Source organism: Schistocerca americana, chromosome 1 (genome assembly GCF_021461395.2).
Source record: "Schistocerca americana isolate TAMUIC-IGC-003095 chromosome 1, iqSchAmer2.1, whole genome shotgun sequence".
NCBI classification, from domain to species: domain Eukaryota; kingdom Metazoa; phylum Arthropoda; class Insecta; order Orthoptera; family Acrididae; genus Schistocerca; species Schistocerca americana.
The window spans coordinates 89,458,279-89,471,341 of NC_060119.1; the positions used below are offsets into that span (position 1 = coordinate 89,458,279).

Sequence of the window (13,063 nt, forward strand, 5' to 3'; positions counted from 1 at the left end):
ATTTTGGCTACAATAATCGTTCACTGAATTAACTGCTCCAGTAACTGACATTCAGTTGAATGTTCAGTATCCCACTGTATGACCATCTTCCATATCCATGCGACTAAGCGGTTGTCCCAGAGCCCGATACCAGCTGCATATTCCTGACTAATGGCTTCCAGAGACAACTGAAGTTTGATTTTCAGTATTTTTCGTGATTATTGAACGAATTTATACCTCTTAATAGGCTAAGGCATTTCAATTGCTAGTCTTGTAGTAAGAGTTCAACAGAACATGTTAAGTATTACAGTTCTAAACTTGTCGAGGCAGTGTAATTGAAGGAGTGTAAATACTTTAAGTTTACTCATCCAGTATCCTAAAGTGAGAGCACTTATCAACTTCAAACATCATGTAGGTGAGTGTGACAAACTTTAAGGAAGGTTGAAAATTATGTTTTAAGTAAAATATTTAATACAGTAACGCATTTGTGAAGTACTGAGAACTTTGCAGTCGGAGGTTAATCGGTGCATTTCTAAGACCTTCATGAGCTGCATAATTTTCAATGAAGAATTACAGAAACATGTTAATATCACTCTATTGGCAAAAAAAAAAAATGGTTCAAATGGCTCTGAGCACTATGGGACTTAACATCTATGGTCATCAGTCCCCTAGAACTTAGGTTAGTTAGGTTTAGGTAGTTCTAAGGACATCACACAACACCCAGCCATCACGAGGCAGAGAAAATCCCACTCTATTGACAAGTTTGTATTGTAAATAGCATGGTGGTGACATATGCATATGTAATGTTAGCTTATAACAAAATTGTTTACAGTTTACAGGAGAATTAAGGTACCTTAAAAACCAATATCTGCATAATACACTGGTTTGCTGAAACATTATCGGAGTGATTATATTATTATAAATAAAGCATATGGTTTATTCACATTCTTAATCAATAGCGTCATTCTGTGAATTCTTAAGGGAACAATGGCTGTCACTACAGACAGCGGTAATATTTCTAGAGTGAAATCTAAACAGACAATAAGCTCCTTACCATAAAAGTAAGCTTCTGAACAGATAGTAAAGTAATGAACAGCCTTCAAAGGAACCCAATTGACAACAAGGAATAAAGTAATGATAGGTTTAATTTTGCATATTTTAATGTAATGATTACACACACTACAAGATAATCGATATTTCCAAACGAGGTATAAAAGACAACAAATTCCTGAGCCTCAATAGCCCAAGAAGAATATTGTCCAGTCATCCGGCCATTAACGAATACAGGGTGTTACACGATTCCCATCATAGGCAACTAGGGGTCGTGGAGCAAGCTAAGAAGGTCAAGTTTTGGTAAAAAAATTCTTATCTGGAAATGTACTGTGTGTCTCCTCCAAGCCTGTAGTAGGAATTGTCACACACCCAGTATACAGGATACTAAGGAGCTGATGTTCATTCACGTTACCTTCAGTAGTCCCAAAAACTGAGTTATAATACGACACCCTTAGTGACCAAATACAACAGAAATTAAGATATATTCTCAGTATACCTCATTGTATCTATGTACTTATGTATTAACGTAATTATAACTCTCTTCTTACATTCTTGTCAATCAAAGTGAATAGTTTCACTGCTGTGTTACCACTAGTAAAAGCAATACAGACGATGACTTTCAGATTCCTTGACAGTTTTAATGAATAATGAAGATGGAGTAAAATTAGACTTCACAATTTTTGTTTGAGTCGCTCCATAGTTCTACATGTTACATGCAAGACTTATCATAGCAGGTCTACGACCGTAAGATTATCTTTCACAAATTAATATAGTAAGGAACTGACGTAATTCTACTAGCTCATTGTAACTATTAGAATGTATGCATATTTAAATAACATTAAAATTATGCAGCACAGCTTGTATCAAGATATTTTGTTGTAAATCAATCACAGAAAGCTAGTTGTAGAGTAATAAAACTAAGTTAAACATGATGTTGTGGTTATTCTGCAACAAAATTAGTTTATATTAAACGCATTTATCAGCACTGAACTTAAGTACTGAATGACCAAAATAGTGACAGCAGTTTCTTTTGGTACATTTATTTACATATTTATAAATAAAACAGCAGATCATTGGTCTAAACTAAAGTCGTTGAATTATTATTTGTTGAATGATAGCTCCCCATAAGCCTTTTACTTTTCTAGTGCATTTTTTTCAGTAAGCACTTTACATACAAAAATATTGTTAGTTAAGATGGCAGCTATTCAGTCTGAAAATTAATATAAAATACATCGTATCAGCCATGTCAGGCAGTCTTCAATAGATTTTCTGCAACAGTATTTTTCCTAATCAATGGCAGACAATAATGCTCGAATCACAAATACGGTTTTATTTAATATTATTTAATTATACAGACTAAAATTAAAGACCAAAAGAACAATAGAGTTGCCCTCCCCCTGGTCAGTGTCACACCACATGCATCACACCAGCGGTAACTGTGGCTGAGATAACACTGAAGACAGATTAAGGGGAATTTTCAAGAGACATCACTTTCTCTTGATAACAGGTTTTCACTGTATGCTATCTCATATCGGATTGAAGGTAGTCTTATGTAAATGTCGTCCAATGCAAGAAGCTACACGTCTTTGGGGTGACGGGAGAAAGTACAACCCACTTTCATACACTGCACTGGTGCTCCTGTCTCACTCCATAATGATTTTTATATAAATCATGTCATGACAACTTACGAACAACCAGATATTACATTTCTGTTATCCAAATCTTTTACACAACGTACACGCAAGAACCACTCGACAACGTCCTGCTCTCTTGCCAATGAAACATCGGTTAGCGATTTCCACATTTGAGGTGTGGGGCTGTTGCTGTCATCTTGCACAGTATTCTAAGCTGCCTGCTTCCACCTTCAAGGGAAGCCATAATCCACTGGTACTAAATACCTCATTCAGCCTAGTATTCGTTGGGAAACTACTCTGTGCTACGGTTAACTACGTTGTAGGAGTGTTCCACAGTATCCGCAGCATATGGTCACAGCATATAGTCAAAGGCACTGGCTAACTACTCTTCATACGTTGGTGCCCTCGCTCTTTAAATGGTGATGGACATTGTCGTGAAGACATGGAAGGTGTCTGACTTGAAGAAGCGCGCTTCTTGGCAGCTAGACCTTATGTTTTTTTTTTTTTGGTTTTAGGGCGCACAACTTCAACGGTCATTAGCGCCCAGACTACGTTAGGAATGCACCGCGAAGCACAAGTTTAAAACAGCAACTAAAAGGGAATACACGATAAAAGATCGACAGGCATAGGATTAAAAAAAACAGCATAATTAAATGTCCTTAGACAGGTTGGTCAATTTGATAAAACGAACAACGCGAGCAGCTGCTCCTGGGTCATCTGCTAAAATGGCGTCAAGAGTACATGGCAGGCCAAGATCAAGACGCAGTGTGTTAAAATCCGGACAGGACGTTAAAATGTGGCGGACCGTCAGCAAGTGCCCACATGGGCAGAACGGCGCCGGCGCAGCCGTCAGCAGATGGCGATGGCTGAACCGGCAGTGTCCAATTCGTAACCGGGCCAAAACTACCTCCTCCCGCCGAGAGGGGCGTGAGGACGACGTCCACACCGCGGGAAGAGGTTTCAAGGCCCGAAGCTTGTTGTCCGTAAGTGCAGCCCAATCGGCATGCCACAGCGATAAAATGCGCCGACAAATGACCCTGCTACAATCTGATGAAGGGACACAACAAGAAGCTGTCCGAGGCTGGAGGACCGCAGCCTTGGCCGCGGCATCTGCAGCTTCGTTCCCAGGGATACCGACATGGCCAGGAACCCACATAAAACTAACCGGAGAACCGTCGTCCACCAGCTGCTGAAGAGAGCGTTGGATCCAGTGCACGAAAGGGTGAACTGGATACAGATCACTGAGGCTCTGGATGGCGCTCAGGGAATCGGAGCAGATGACATAAGCAGAATGTCGGTGGTGGCAGATGTAAAGAATAGCCTGGTAGAGGGCAAAGAGCTCAGCTGTGACGACCGAACAATGGCCATGGAGCCGGTATTTGAAACTTTCTGCCCCAACAATAAAATAACACCCGACCCCGTCATTGGTCTTAGAGCCATCTGTATAAATGAAGGTCATATTAATGAACTTCGAACGAAGTTCGACAAAACGGGAGTGGTATACCGAACCGGGGTAACCTCCTTTGGGAGCGAGCTGAGGTCAAGGTGAACGCGAACCTGAGCCTGGATCCACGGTGGCGTGTGGCTCTCGCCCACTCGAAAGGTTGCAGGGAGTGAAAAATTAAGGTGTTGAAGGAGGCGACGAAAGCGAACTCCAGGGGGTAGCAGGGCAGAGACATACAACCCGTATTGACGATCGAGGGAGTCGTCAAAAAAGGAACGATAAGACGGGTGGTCGGGCATTGACAGTAGCCGACAGGCATACCGACAAAGCAGTATATCGCGCCGGTAGGGCAGTGGCAATTCACCGGCTTCACCATGAAGACTCTCGACGGGACTAGTATAAAATGCTCCAATCGCAAGACGTAAACCTCGATGTTGTATGGAGTTGAGGTGGCGTAAGATGGACGGCCGTGCAGAGGAGTATACGAAGCTCCCATAATCCAGCTTTGAGCGGACGATTGACCGATATAGGCGAAGTAGGACGGTTCGATCCGCTCCCCACGACATACCACTGAGAACATGGAGGACATTTAGTGAACGGGTACATCGGGCAGCCAAATAAGACACATGTTGAGACCAGCTAAGTTTCCTGTCAAATGTAAGACCTAAAAATTTTGTTGTCTCCACGAATGGAAGAGCAACGGGACCGAGTCGTAGGGACGCTGGGAGAAACTCTTTGTAGAGCCAGAAGTTAATACAGACCGTCTTCTCGGCAGAAAAGCGGAAGCCATTGGCGACACTCCAGGAGTAAAGACGGTCAAGAGAACGCTGAAGACAGCGCTCCAGGAAACATGTACGCTGCGCGCTGCAATAGATGGTAAAATCGTCCACGAAAAGGGAGCCTGATACATCATCAGCTGGGAGGCAATCCATTATTGGATTGATCGCGATGGCGAAGAGAGCATCGCTCAAAACTGAGCCCTGAGGCACCCCATTCTCCTGGCGAAAGGTGTCCAACAGGACAGAACCCACACGTACCCTGAACTGTCGATCCATTAAAAAGGAACGAATAAAAACAGGGAGGCGACCGCGGAGGCCCCATGTATGCATGGTGCGGAGAATGCCCGCCCTCCAAATCAAAGAACACAGCCGCGGTCGGGCGCTTCCGCAAGAAGTTATTCGTAATGAAGGTTGACAAGGTAACCAGATGGTCAACAGCAGAGCGGCGCCTACGAAATCCACATTGTACATTGGTAAGTAGGCGCCGAGATTCGAGCAGCCAAACCAAACGAGAGTTAACCATTCGCTCCATCACTTTACAGACACAGCTGGTAAGCGAGATGGGTCGATAACTGGAAGGCAAGTGCTTGTCCTTCCCCGGCTTAGGAATCGGGACAACAATAGACTCGCGCCAGCATGCGGGAACATGTCCCTCAATCCAGATGCGATTGTAAGTACGAAGAAGGAAACCTTTACCCGCAGGAGAAAGGCCCTTCAGCATCTGAATATGAATAGAATCAGGCCCTGGAGCGGAGGACTGTGACCGGGCAAGTGCATTTTCGAGTTCCCGCATGGTGAAAGGGGCATTATAACTTTCACGATTCGAGGAGCGGAAGTTAGGTGGCCTAGCCTCCTCTGCCTGTTTTCGGGGGAGGAAGGCAGGGTGGTAATGAGCGGAGCTCGAAACCTCTGCGAAAAAGCGGCCGAAGGCATTGGAGATATCCTCCGGGGCCACAAGGACGTCATTCGCGACCGTCAAGCCAGAAACTGGTGAGTGGACCTTAGTGCCAGATAGACGGCGCAGGCTACCCGAAATAACAGAAGGAGTAAAACTGTTGAAGGTGCTTTTGAAAGCAGCCCAGGTGGCTTTCTTGCTTTCTTTAATAATACGACGGCACTGCGCACGTAATCGTTTATAATTGATACAATGCGCCACTGTAGGGTGGCATTTAAAGGTGCGTAAAGCACGTCGACGAGCACGTAAAGCGTCTCTACATGCTGCGGTCCACCAGCGGACCGGTACGCGACGTGGAGAAGAAGTGGTGTGAGGGATGGAATATTCAGCAGCAGTGAGAATGACTTCCATGAGGTGTGCTACGTGACTATGATGCAGGAGATGGATGACACACGGGAAGTGGTCGCTAACAATATGTATCGGAAAGGGCATACCACTCAAACCGGCGTGCAAGTTGGGGAGTACATATAGAGAGGCCTAAATGGGAATAGGTGTGAGATGTGTCCGAAAGAAAAGTAGGGGCGCCAGTATTGAGGCAGACAAGATTGAGCTGGTTGAAAAGGTCTGCTAACAGTGAGCCCCTCTGGCAGGATGCTGGAGAACCCCAAAGGGGATGGTGGTCACTGAAGTCCCAGTTAACAAAAATGCTGCAGGTAGCTGAGCAATAAGTTGAATCATGTCTGCCCTGGTAACGGCAGACGACGATGGAGTGTAAACGGTACAAATAGAAAATGTAAAAGTGGGGAGAGTAATTCTGACGGCAACTGCCTGCAGGCCGGTGTGCAATGTGATGGGATCGTAGTAAATATCATCCCGGACCAGCAACATAACCCCTCCATGAGACGGAATACCTACCACAGGGGGTAGGTCAAAACGCACAGAGGTGTAGTGTGCCAAGGCAATGTGATCGCATGGGCGGAGCTTCGTTTCCTGGAGGGCTACGACGAGCGGACGGTGCAAGCGGAGTAGCAACGTCAAGTCCTCTCGGTTGGAGCGAATGCTGCGAATATTCCAGTGAATAAGTGCCATCTTGAGAAGAAAAGGAAGAAAAGGAAGATGAAAAAAGGGGTCACCTCGAAAGCCGCTGAGGGCCTGGCTTCGAGCGAGTACTGCCGCCGCTATCAGTAGGCGGACAGCCATCGTCCATTGGTTCTATAGGTTGATCGGCCATCTCGTTAAGATGGCCGGGAGGAGGAGCTTCCTCCGCCGGTGGACGGCCAGATGTTCGGCTACCATCGGTGCGGCCAGGCGAAACGGATGACGGCCTGGGGCGGCAACCGCTGGGTGGCGCAGGAGAAGAAATGCGCCGTGGAGGAGAAGGAGAACTGTGCTTCCTATGAGCCTTCTTGGAAGGTCGTTTGGTGGAAGTACTGGTCGACAGCTGGGAGTGCGAGGTACGTAGGAAGTCTGCACGGGACGGTTCCTTCTTGAAGGCCCGTGCATCTGATTTCTGGGTCTTCGTCTTGGCAGAAGCTGATGAAGGTGCTTGTGTTGGAGGGGTGACGGGAGGAAGAGGAGACGTCGACCGCACGATCTTAGCACTGGCCGAACGGACGACCGTGGTGCCAAAGGTCAGATCGCATGTCTGCGTCGCCACCTCCCTGGTAGCCCGAGGAGAGGCGAGGACAGTACTGTACTTTCCCGCTGGGAGCAGCGCGGGCTTCCTACTAGCAAATAGCTTGCGAGCAGCCGAGGTGGACACTTTCTCTTTGACCCGAATTTCTTGGATACAGCGTTCTTCCTTGTAGATGGGACAGTCGCGGGAGGACGCTGCATGGTCACCCTGACAGTTCACACAACGAGGAGACGGAGGTGGACAGTCACCCTCATGGGCATCCCTGCCACAAGTGACACATTTAGCCGCATTGGAACAAGTCTGTCGAATGTGATTAAAACGCTGACACTTGTAGCAGCGCGTAGGTGTCGGGACATAGGGGCGAACAGAAATAACCTCATAGCCCGCTTTGATACACGATGGCAGCTGAACACTGTCAAATGTCAAGAAAAGTGTCCAGGTCGGTACAAGGTCATTGTTGACCTTTTTCATGACCCTATGGACAGCCGTCACGCCCTGCTCAGCGAGGAAAGACTGAATCTCCTCGTCAGTCAATCCGTCAAGTGATCGAGTATAGACCACACCACGAGACGAATTCAAAGTGCGGTGAGCCTCCACCCGGACAGGGAACGTGTACAGGAGTGTGGCCGAAGCAGTTTTTGTGCCTGAAAGGCGCTCTCAGTTTCTAGTAACAAGGTACCATTACGCAACCTGGTACACGACTTGACAGATCCGGCTATGGCATCTACGCCCTTCTGGATAACGAAAGGGTTGACAGAGGAAAAATCCTTTCCGTCCTCAGATCGAGAAACTACGAGGAACTGTGGGGTAGGCGGTAGTACTTTTGTCACTGGGGGCTGGTCATGTTTCCGTTTGTGGGCAGAAGTCGAGAGAGAAGAAGAAATCCATTGCGGAGTAATCCCCCATGATTGCAAGCGTCTCCAATGGCGCGCTCCTTCCTTATGGGGACCCTCTCACAGGGCACTCCCGCCTTAGGTGAATGTTTACGCCTCAGGTCACACCTCCCGAGAAACAGACGGAGGGACCAATTGGCATGTTCAGAAGGTATCAGCTCAGGCAATCACCCCTCCTTGGGCCTGGCCTTTACCAGGGGGTACGTGCGTGCCTTACATGTCCACCCAGGGCGGGGAATTACGCGTTACCCCGTCACCGGCTACGCGTGCGAACGCGTGGGTCGGCCTTCAGGCGCGCACAGGGAGGAAGGAAGAAGAGGAAAAAAGAAGAGAGAGAGGGAGAGAGAGGACAGACTGTCTCAAATGCCGAGGCGGAGACCAGAGAAGGCAAGGAGAAGAAGACAAGGGAAAGAGTAAGGAAGACAGTGGGATGGAGAAGAGCAAAGAAAGGAACCAACCAAAGGAAGGAAGAAACGATAAGTGAAAAAGCTAAATGACCGCAAATAGAGGTCGTGGAACTGTCTGTCTCCGGACGCAGGCGGTAACTACCGCCTTGAGGGGGAGGGACTCCTTGTAGTCGCCTCTTACGACAGGCAGGAATACCTCGGGCCTATTCTAATCCCCGGACCCGCCGGGGGCACCTTATGGTGTGTCAGTGTTCACACTTTTCAGTGAGTATGTTGATCTACATGCAAACAAGTGTCTGCCAAATTTAAGACTGAACAGATGCTTAAAGTGTCTTCACCTGCAATTTGGGTGAGATCTCATCTTCCTGTTACTGGGGATGCAGAACAGCCTTCTCATTGAAGAATGAATAGATCTGCCAGTGGTAGTTGTAGCAGTAGTGGCAGCAGGATCCATGCAGATGTCTGTGAGCTCTGGAATGACAGAACTCTGGAATACGATATTATCTGGGAGGCTGCGTGCTGAACAGTGTTTTATAACTACAGTGGTACCTCACCTTGGTTCAGCAATGCTTGATCACCACGCTGTGTATGTATTTTCATTTCAGGCTTCTCTTCCCATCTGGCACCAACAAAATTACTTTGGTTTTGTCCCTGGATGATCTCCAGTCCGGTACACAATAAAACAGCAGCCTCCTCTGTCTGAATTGCTACACTTGGCGTAAACGTAATGTCAGTGTTACGCTGTAGTACTGTACTTCTCTCAAAATATGTCCTTGTAGTAATGGCACCAAAATGTGTTTCCGATTTCCAGTATTCCAAATTACAGTGCAACCTCGCATAGCGAGCATAAGTGGTTCCAGCTTCTTATAGTGCGATACACTCGTTAAGTGAAACAATTTATCTGATATAAATTAATGCAGAATACGATAATGCATTCCATGTAGAAGTAGTACTGGAACTACCGCCTTATTCACGCCATTTAGCCAAAGAAAATTGTACGTCCAGTATTATGAACCTTATTATTCACGATACGTAACTTGTTCTTTTTTACTAGGAAGCTTTCTACACTAATTTGTTTATGACGACGCTACGACACGTTGCGAAAATGCGACACGGCATTATCGTCTAATTTGTGGCGCGCGTAGCCACTGCGTTTGAGTTAGTGATTTTCAGTGTACGATGCAACCGACTCCCATTTTTTCAGAATTTATGTTATTGCGCCAGAGGATTGTTGCTTTTCTGTTAGCGCATCCTTTTCTGAATTACCCACAACTTGCTGCTGTGAAACGCACTGCAACTGCCTGCAGTGGTCATATACTGGCAGTGATCTTGCACAAGGTCATAGGCATCACTGTTATTCACTTGCAGTCACATTCTGGTGGCCGAAGATACTATCGTATTCACTAGAGGCTTCATACGTACTGACTGATGCCTCGCATTCGACAACGGATTCTGGCCAAAGCGTGTTCCAAGCAGCAGTGAGGAATTCTCTTGGTAAACCGTCCCCATGCCTTTTCTATCATCTTCATGAGGGCAACGATGTCTAAGTGGTATTTGCAAATCTCTGAGCTAAAAGAAGCTACAAATCTCACTCAAAGCAATGCTCGGCGATTCCTTTGGTGTAGAGCTTATTGAAGTTAGCAATAATGTGCAAGTCCATAGGCTGGAGTTACAGAGTGGTGATGGAAGGCAGAACTGATATTCTTGAAGGACGTAGTCTTCTAAGCCTCGAGAATGGGCAGGATCGTTGCCGATAGTGAAGACATGGTGTGGCAGATTCATCTCCATTAAATTTCTTTTTTTTTTTACCTAAGGACCAAACACCTCGTTGATCCAGTCGCAAGAAAGGTCACACGTCGCCCGAGCGTTGTTGGTATTCCACGTCACATAACCTGCTCTTCTAGTCTTTACCATTCACAAAACGCACAAGCCATCAAGCAATGTGAATAATGAGCAGTTTAATTTTCAGATCGCCGCTTGTATTGGCACTGAATAGCAGTGTGAGATGGCTTTTCATTGGTTTGTGACTGGGCAATGTATTCTGCTCTGCTCTTATGAAGGTACGCTTCGGCACGTTTCTCCGTATCAGACGAGTCACGCCACAGGAACCTGTTATAGAAAATAGCCCTCAAAATCAACGAGTATCTTGAAGTTGCTGATGATGTTCTCTGTTGCCTTTGAGTCTGAGCCGCCTGCTTCGCCGTGCCTCTTAACGCTATGGATGGCGTTCTTCTTCTACACTTCGCGAACCACTCACAGCCGCTGATGATACTGGGGTCGTCTTTGAGATATCTGCGGGTTTCATTCTCGTCTCGTCACGAATGATGTTCTCGTGTGTAGTGCCGGCTTGCAATTGCTTTTCATTTATTCGTGTAAGGAGCAACCTTTCGACAATGTCCAGAATACGAAACCTTTGTTTAGATACTCTTTACTCCCTTTGAAGTGTGTATCTCCTACTCTTTACTCCCTTTGAAGTGTGTATCTCCTTAATGTTGTCCTTGTTCTTGAGGATAGTGCCAATAGTTTATGTAGACCGATTGTATGTGCGTGCTGGATCAACAACGCTCACATCACGTTCGCGTTTATCAATGATTTTACGCTTCATTTCTAAGGTCATTTTCTCTCTTCTGGTCGTTTTCTTGTGGTTTTACCTTCGGGGGCATTTCTACGAAGGTTATAGAAATTTGCACACGAACACTGTGTGGACCCAAGTTTAGAAAGCTGTATGATCACAAGCTGCACTAAGATGACAACAGAAAGAGCGCTAAAACCAGACTGCAGTAGGTACTAAAGGTATTGTCAAATGCCGCTGCCAAAAATGAAAGGTGTTCACATTTTTTAATATTTCCCTGCCACGCTCGAATGGCTGGTGACCGACTAAATCATAGTCACTCGTTATGCGTAACATCGCTCGCTAAACGAGGCATTTTTTTTTTACAAGTTGTTTCGCTTGTTATGCCAATTGCGCGTTGGGGGAGGTGCTCGGTAAGTGAGGATCCGCTGTACTTATTTTGTATCTGAGCATCGACAGTTCCTGTTTAGCGTGGTTTACATCCTTCCGGTGAAGTTAAATCGTTGTATGAAAAGCTTATTCTTTCCACTCCACCTACTTCTGAAGTTTAAGAGTGTCTTCGGTACAGGCCATAAGCGGTGTGCAGACAGCAGTGTTGCTGCCTGCACTTGAACTCACCAACTCCTCAACCCTTATATTCGAGACTTGTTTGCAGGCTTCAGTGCAAGTACGATGATTCATACACGGTATGTCACTGGTCATCACATACCTCGCAGTTTGGAGGGCCAGGCTTTGTCTCATGGAATGATAATTAAATGGACACCCTAGCTGCAAACAGGCGTTTATGTACTTCATTGGGGACATGTTGAAAATGTGTGCCCCGACCGGGACTCGAACCCGGGATCTCCTGTTTACATGGCAGACGCTCTATCCATCTGAGCCACCGCGGGCACAGAGGATAGTGCGTCTGCAGGGACTTACCCCTTGCACGCTCCCCGTGAGATCCACATTCCCAAAATGTCCACACCTCTACATTCGTAGCGCGCCTAATAGATGGGCAAAACTTCAGAGGAGGGAGTGAAGGTGTTAAATGAGCTAATAAAGAATTTCCAGCTTGCCTTCTTGCTATCGCGGATGACGCGACGGCACCGCGCACGGAACTGCTTATAGCGGATGAAGTTGGCCATAGTAGGATGGTGTCTGAAAACGCTTAGAGCACGTCGCCTCTCACGTATTGCGTCACGGCATGCCTCGTTTCACCAAGGAACTTGTGGGCGCCAGGGCAATTCGGAGGTGCGAGGTATTGAACGTTCAGCAGCTGTAAGAACTTCTGTAATATGAGTGACCTCATCGTCGGCGCTAGGATAGTGACGGTCATCGAATGTCGCTAGTGACGAAAGAAGTGTCCAATCGGCTTGGGCAAACCTCCAGCGTCGCGGGAAGTGGAGGCTGCAGTCTAAGGACACATTGAAAGTGATCACTCGAGTGTGTATCATCAAGGGCGAACCATTCGAAGCGCCGAGCTAGCGGAACAGTACCGACCGGAAGGTCCAAATGAGATAAATTTGTCGTGGAGGCAGACAAAAATGTAGGGACCCCAGTGTTGAGGCAAACTAGATCCGCTTGGTGGAGGACGTCTAGCAATAGTGAGCCACGTGGACAAGGATGTGGATATCCCCAAAGCGGGTGGTGGGCATTGGAGTCCCCAACCAACAAATACGGGAGGCGGGGGGGGGGGGGGGGGCGGGGGCGGAAGCTGACCAAGAAGATGAAGGAGATGAGCTCGTGCCATTAGTGTGGACGATGGAATGTATACAGTACAAAGAGAGAA

The 13,063-nt window shown here is 46.8% G+C and overlaps 1 non-coding gene across 1 annotated transcript; it reads right to left on the bottom strand.

The window, feature by feature from the left end:
* Positions 1-12,108: 12,108 nt before the first annotated feature.
* Positions 12,109-12,183, bottom strand: Trnat-ugu. The gene has a single exon. It is a non-coding gene; the product is annotated as a tRNA-Thr (tRNA).
* Positions 12,184-13,063: the final 880 nt, after the last annotated feature.